Below are 7,277 nucleotides of genomic sequence, written 5' to 3'. Positions count from 1 at the left end.
GCCTCCCAAATTAAAAAAAAAAAAAAAATCGAGATCAGATGGGTTTAGTGAAGAATTCTATCAGACTGTCATAGAAGACCTAATACCAACACTCTACAAACTATTATTCAAAATAGAAACAGAAGGAATACTACCCAACTCATTATTTGAAGCCACAATTACCTTCATTTCTAAATCACACAAAGACCCTACGAAGAAAGAGAACTTTAGAGCAATTTCCCTCATGAACATTGATGTAAAAATACTCAATACAATTCTTGCAAAAGAATCCAAGAACACATTAAAACAATCAGGGTGCTTGTTCAACTGGCAGTCAGCATGCAGAATATTGCAAATAGATCCTTACTTATCTCCTTGTACAAAGTTCAAGTGCAAGTGGATCAAAGACATCTAAATAAAACCAGGTACACTGAAACTGCTAGAAGAGAAAGTGGAGAACAGGTTAAAACACATAGGCACAGAGGAAAATTTTCTGAACAGAACAGCAATGGATATTGCTCTAAGATCAAGAATTGACAAATGTGACCTTGTGAAATTGCAAGGCTTCTGTTAAGCAAAGGGCCCTCTCAAAAGGACAAAACAGCAACCAACAGATTGGGGAAAGGTCTTTACCAATCCTACTCCTGTTAGAGGGCTATGCAATGAACTCAAGAAGTTAGACTCCAGAAAATCAAAGAATCCTATTAAAAATGGGTTACAAAGCTAAACAAAAAATTCTCAAATGAGTAATATTGAATGGCCGAGAAGCACTGCCTCACATGGAGAACCACTCCATATGCAGCCACCAATCCCAAGCACTATTGCTGATGCCAAGAAGTGCTTACTGGCAGAAACGAGATATGGATGTCTCTTTAGAGGTTCTCCCAAAGTCATATAGATACAGAAAAGGATGCTTGTGGCTAAACATCAGACTGAACAAGGGGACCTCAGTGAAATGCTAGAGAAAATACTGAAAAAATTGAAAGGTTTGCACACTCATGGGAAGAACAACATCATCAACCATTCAAGGCACTGAGGTGGAGAGGGAGAGTGAGAGAGGAAGGACCTTCATGGAAACAAGTGGAGGGGGCAGCGAGTGGGAGGTAAAATGTATAACATTTAAAATGTAAATACAGACAATATCCAATAAAATTGAAACAAAGATTTATTTTGTTTTTTTAATTGAACAACTTTATTTTAAAAAACAAAGATAAACATACAGATTTTAAGCATTTTTGTATAAAAGTATAGAAATACATTTTTGTCAGTGCTTGGTTTTTTTAAAGGTTTGATAGTGTGCATTAAGATCTTACTAATTAAAATGAGCATAAAGTACATGTAAAACAGGATGTAACCTGGAAGTATTCAATGTGTTCTTAGTGTGTAAGGATTAAGCATAATGTTTTTCTTTTCTTTTCTTTTTTCTTTTCTTAAACTTCATATAGTCTGTGAGTTGTTTCTGGGGTGTTCTGAGATTTCTGGGATTAATATCCAATTATCAGTGACTGCATATTATGTCTGTTCTTTTGTGACTGGGTTATCTTACTCAGGATGATATTTTCTAGATGCATCCATTTTCTTAAGTATTTCATAAAGTCATAGTTTCTGATAGCTGAGTAGTACTCCATTGTGTAAATGTACCACAATTTTTTATCCATTCATCTACTGAAGGACATCTGGGTTCTTTCTAGCTTCTGGCTATTATAAATAGAGCTGCTATGAACATTGTGGTGCATGTGCCTTTGTTGTATATTGTAGCTTCTCTGGGGTATATGGCCAGAAGTGGAAAAAAAATAAAATAAATCTACATGTAAAAATATCCAGTAAAAACAATAGGAATCTAATTTCCAGAAATAAAATAGAATAGTCTACTCCTGTAATTCCCTTACCATATTTTTCACAAAATTACAGATATTTTTATTTACACTTCAGTTGTTTCTCAATACTTATGATTTAATATAGTAATATGATATAATATAGACACACTTTCAGTAATGTAATAAATATCTCTATTTCCATATATTTTATAAATCAGTATTTAAAAACAACTGAGAGGTAGACAGGGTGCATACAAATGTGAATCTGAGAAGATAATTTTATGATGACAGTAACAAATTTATTGAAGAGTGGATTGGCAGTAATAGAATACAATTTCTACGTGTCTTCTTTGCTACAATTACAGTAATTAAATTGTTCTGAACAGTATATATGTGTGTTATAAATTACAATGAATACGCAGAAAAAAAGAGTAAGAAAATAGAAACTAAAGAAAATGTGTTTTATTAACTTTGTAAGCTAATGTAAAGTCATTATAAAAATATATTTAAATGTTGGGTTTAGAGAGAATATCACTTTTCTATGTATATTTGAACACAAATAAAGCAGTCATATGTAGAAACATGATCAACAAACAAAAAAATTGAAAAAAAGAAAGAAACCATAAAAGAAAAAAAAAAAATGTTCACAATCCCTAGTCATCAGAGAAATGCAAATCAAAACAAGACTGAGATTCCACCTCATACCAGACAGAATAGATGAGATCAAAATCTCAGGTGACAGCAGATTCTGGAGAGGATGTAAAGAAAGAGGAACACTCCTTAACTTTTGGTGGGATTGTAAGCTGGTACAACCAGTGTGTAAATAAGTCTGGCGGCTCCTCATAAAATTTGATATAGGAATACCTCAGGTTCCACTATTACACTCCAGGGCATATACCCAAAATAAGTTACAACATCTAACAAGGACACATATTCCATCACTTTCAAAGCAGCCTTATTCATAATAGCTTGAAGGTGGAAAGAACTCAAATGTCCTTCAACAGAGGAAGAGATACAGAAATTCTGCTACATTTACAGAATGGAGTACTACTCAGCTATCAAAAAATGTTGTCTTCATGAATTTCATAGGCAAATGGATGGAACTTGAAGCTATCATCCTGAGTGAGGTAACCTAGTCACAAAAGAACATTCATGGTATAAACTCATTGATAAGCAGATACTGGCCCAAAAGCCTCAGAATACTCAGGAAACAATTCACAGAAATTGTGATGTTCAAAGTGAAGGAAACCCAGAATGTAGAAATCTTCAGTCCTTTTTAGAAGGTAGAACAAAACACTCATTGAAGGAAATAAATTCTGTTTGATTATCCCACAAATCAGTATTTTAATTTTTTTGCTTCTTGATTCTTAGGTAAAAACAGCAAGCACAGTTTTATTTTAAACATTGCAAATGAATTCATAGATCCACCTACATTTGTAAGCACAAGCAATAAGTTAACTGGGTGAAATCCCACTCTTAATTCGCCATTACTATCATGCCTGGACCTAAATTTGCTCTGTCTCATGCTGACCTTGAAATTGAAAATCTGCCTGCCTTTGTAATCCCAAACAATAAGTTTAGCTAACTGGCAGCTTGCCCTGCAATCACCATTCCTACGTTTACTTATCTCCTTCCTCAATATCTTTTTGACAAGTTGGATCATAACTGCTGCTGTCTTTGATTTTTAAGATCATAAAGTCTCTTTCAATTCATATTATACCATTACATTCTGCGTAGCTGCGAAATCCTATAGAAGAAAATTTACACCAATTTATGTATTCTTAAACCCATTTTGAGAGTTTTTTTCCTTCAGCCTTAAGAGGTGTTCTGAAGTTCTTAGCATAACAGAAACACATTCTTGCTTCCCAGGATCATGATGTTCCCAATTATCAAAGAGGCATTATACTTAGTAAAGAGGGTGTTCCCCAAAGAAGAAGCATAAAGTAAAATATATACATTATTGTACAAGGGAGACTTATGCCTAGAAACCTTCAATACTCATGGAGTCCTGTGCCCCGATGTCTCTGCTCCATGTTCAGGAACTCTGTCAAGGTATCCCTTCTGTAGCCATGTTGGACTTTGCAAGATACTTCTTTTCTCATGCTTTATTTTTTCTTAATTTATATTTAATTAGTTTAAAAAACATGAAAAATGCAGGTTCCTGAGAACAAGATGCCATATCATTGGTTTATGTTTTCAGAACCCTTAATAGTAATGTGGTAGGCATCCCTACATGTGTTAATAGTTAAACTATGTTATATTGTAATTACATTATCATTAATAAAATTTTATTACATTCATATTATGATATAACTATACTACCATCATCTACTTTCTCATATATAAATGCTTATATTCTCTTTTTTATTATTATGGTCTAACAATGCATTAAAAATTCCTTAAAATGGTACTTTTGCACAGATATTTTAGGTCTTTGTGGTATTTTACAAATTTCTGCATGTCTTTGTCATATTTTATATTTTAAAATAAATTTTGATTTTCAATTTGTTGTCTATTGATTTTTTGATTTTTTAATTTATTTTACATTTATATTTTATCATTTTAGTATGGAATTATTTCTTTGTTTAAGCTAGATTTATTCCTAGTATGTGTGTGTGTGCATGAATGTGTGTATGTGTGTGTGTGTGTGTGTGTGTGTGTGTGTGTGTGTGTTTGTGTGTGTGTTCATCTGTGTGTGCCTTTGTGTCTCTCTGTGTGTATGTGGTGTTTCTTAATGTTACTTGTATAGATGTCTCTATGGCATTAGAAAACAAGTTGGTATGCTCTTCCCTGCATAAGACTATTTCTCCCATCCTCAGCATTTCTTGATTGCCTGTAGCTGTTTATTTAGTGTTGAGGCATTATTGTCTTTACTTGGTCTACTTTAGAATGTATTTACTGTAGTCTTTGCTCAGTTCATGTTAGGACAGTCAGGTGGGTGATAATTTATGGGTGTAGCTTCTAACATTAATGAAAAACACAATCTCATAGATATCTCATGGTGTTTTGGTTCCTACAGTCTTTCTGAAACCTCTTCCACAATGATCCCTGAGCTGTAGATGCAGAAGTCGTTTTTAAGGTTTTATAAGCGAAGTTTTCACCATAGTATGGGATAGATATGAGAAAAAACTTGAAGAATAGGACTCAGTCAGAAGATTCACCATATCCTGCTTATAAGTCTTTAATTTTGTTCAATTATTTACATCCTTATTCAACACATTAATGCCAAGTAATTAAAATTGGAGTTTGTTTTAGCTTCTTGCTTACCCAAACCAAAACAAATAACTGCCTTATGAAATAAAGTATGAGGGTTATTGAGCAAAACAATAATATTTCAATGAAATCTTATTCCCTTGAAATTGATGTAATTTCAGACAGTTAGCATGTGATAGCTAACAAGAGAAGAGATGATGTTTGCAATGTAGTGGTGACATCTTAGGCATTTTTTAATGCATCTATATCTCCTTGAGAAACTTACATTAACAGTAGTGTAAAGTAGAACACCAATAAGGAATATAATGAAAGGTGAATATTTCTCTATATTAGATACATGTATACCTATGCTTTTTTGAAGGATTTTCAGTGTTTTTCAATTGTATAACCATGCCACTTTTACTATGTTTGCTGCCATAAGGTCAAATAAAACAGTGGTCCTTAGTCTTCCTAATGATACCATATTTTATACAAATCCTCATGTTGTTATGCCCCAAATCACAGAATTATTTTGTTGCTATTTATTGGGTATAATTTTGTTACATTTATGAATTATGATGTAAATATTTGATGTGCAGACTATCTGATATATGACGCCAAGAATAGTCTGAAGAGTCCCAGTTTGTATCAGAATAGCTAAATGACTCTCTTATTTCTCAATAGAATTAAAATACAGTTAGCAAGTTGGATATCTTCAACAGTCATTGGTGAAAAAGTAGGAAGGCATGCACTAATACAGATAGTTACTGTTCAAGTAATGAGTGCAATAGATTTACAATTTTCTATGAGTATAATGCCATGGAAAAATTGGGAGAAGCAGTGAGAAAATCGGATGAAGAACTATTTTGTTCTTGCCACTAAATGTAATTCACTAATGTCCTGAACTCAATGACAAAATTCAAGAAGTAATTTAAGTACTACTAGGATTACAGTGAAGAGTTAATTTAGAAATAAAGAAAAGTTTTCATGCCTAATTTCCTGATTGTGACCTATTTTTTGACTGAAATTTTTTCCAATGTCTGGTTTTTAGATGGGTTGATGTATATGGAATTTCTCAGTCTAATTAACTTTCTGTGACCGTTGCCAATCAGAAGTGCTATACTATTTATTAAACAAGGAATTTTGTGACATTTTATATGAAAAAAAATGTTTATTCCTTTAACAGTACAAAATAAGTCATAATGGATATTATATTGCCTTTTCATAGGAAGAAATCATTAAGATATAAATGGAAGTGATGCTGAATCCTTATTTGCTAGTATGGAAATGAGGATCTATTCTCCTGCGAACTGTTGCACATTTTTGACTTGCTTATGTTCTACAGGATTTGGATGTATCAAGTTTGCATGACAGCTATTAAAATGTTTAAATTTAATACAATCATTTACAGAGAATTATAGCCTATCCACACCATTATATAAAGTTCTTCGACTTTGGTTAAATTGTAACTTCAGAAACTAAAGTGTTTCTCAAGAGAATTTTTAAACCCACACACTCCCAATATTTGCTTACAAAGAGAAAGGTCACAGATAAAATTCTGTAACTGAACATTTACTTGTCACTCCTTGCAACAGCCATCTGTGTCATGAAAGAGGGGAAGCATTCAATTTCCCCCTACTCTCTATTCTCTGTCCTGTAGGCATGATCTCACTTTTCAGCTTCTACCATGCTATAGTTTGTCAGTCTGCCTGCCGGTCTATGGCCTTGTTTTCTCTTCCAGTTAAATTTTATAGAAAGCCCAGTCTGGGTCAGTGTTTCACTTAAAGGCCAAACATTACATCTTTCAGCAAGTACTTAAATCATTAGACACTAAATCATGAAGATAACATGTATGCTTTTTAAGAACAACCAGCCTCTACTTTAACAAAAATATTGGAGAAATTAAGTTTAAAGAAAATTGTTTCTAAATGTTAAACAGTGTTTCTTTCAAGGTTATTATTTTTCCTATGAACCTTGGGAAAATCTAATCTTATGTATAAGTGGTTGCTGATATCTAATATGTAATTGTAACTTTATTCCTCAGAAATAATTAAGATAATAACATACATTCTTTGCTACTTTAACCATGTTTTTTAATTGAAAAATATTAGTAAGAATATAACATGAAATATTACTCCACATGTATCCATGAAATCCCTACACATAGGGATAAGGGTAGTCTCCAGAAGATGAATCAGAAAGTTGAAGAAGGACGCTACAAAACTGGTCCTTTTAGACATAAAAGGACAAATACATGTATAAACTCACAGGAACTGTAGCAGCATGAAC

The sequence above is a fragment of the Micromys minutus genome (genome assembly GCF_963924665.1).
Source record: "Micromys minutus genome assembly, chromosome: 3".
NCBI lineage: Eukaryota > Metazoa > Chordata > Mammalia > Rodentia > Muridae > Micromys > Micromys minutus.
The sequence above is the reverse complement of the archived record's forward strand: the minus strand, read 5'-3'. Positions refer to the sequence as shown.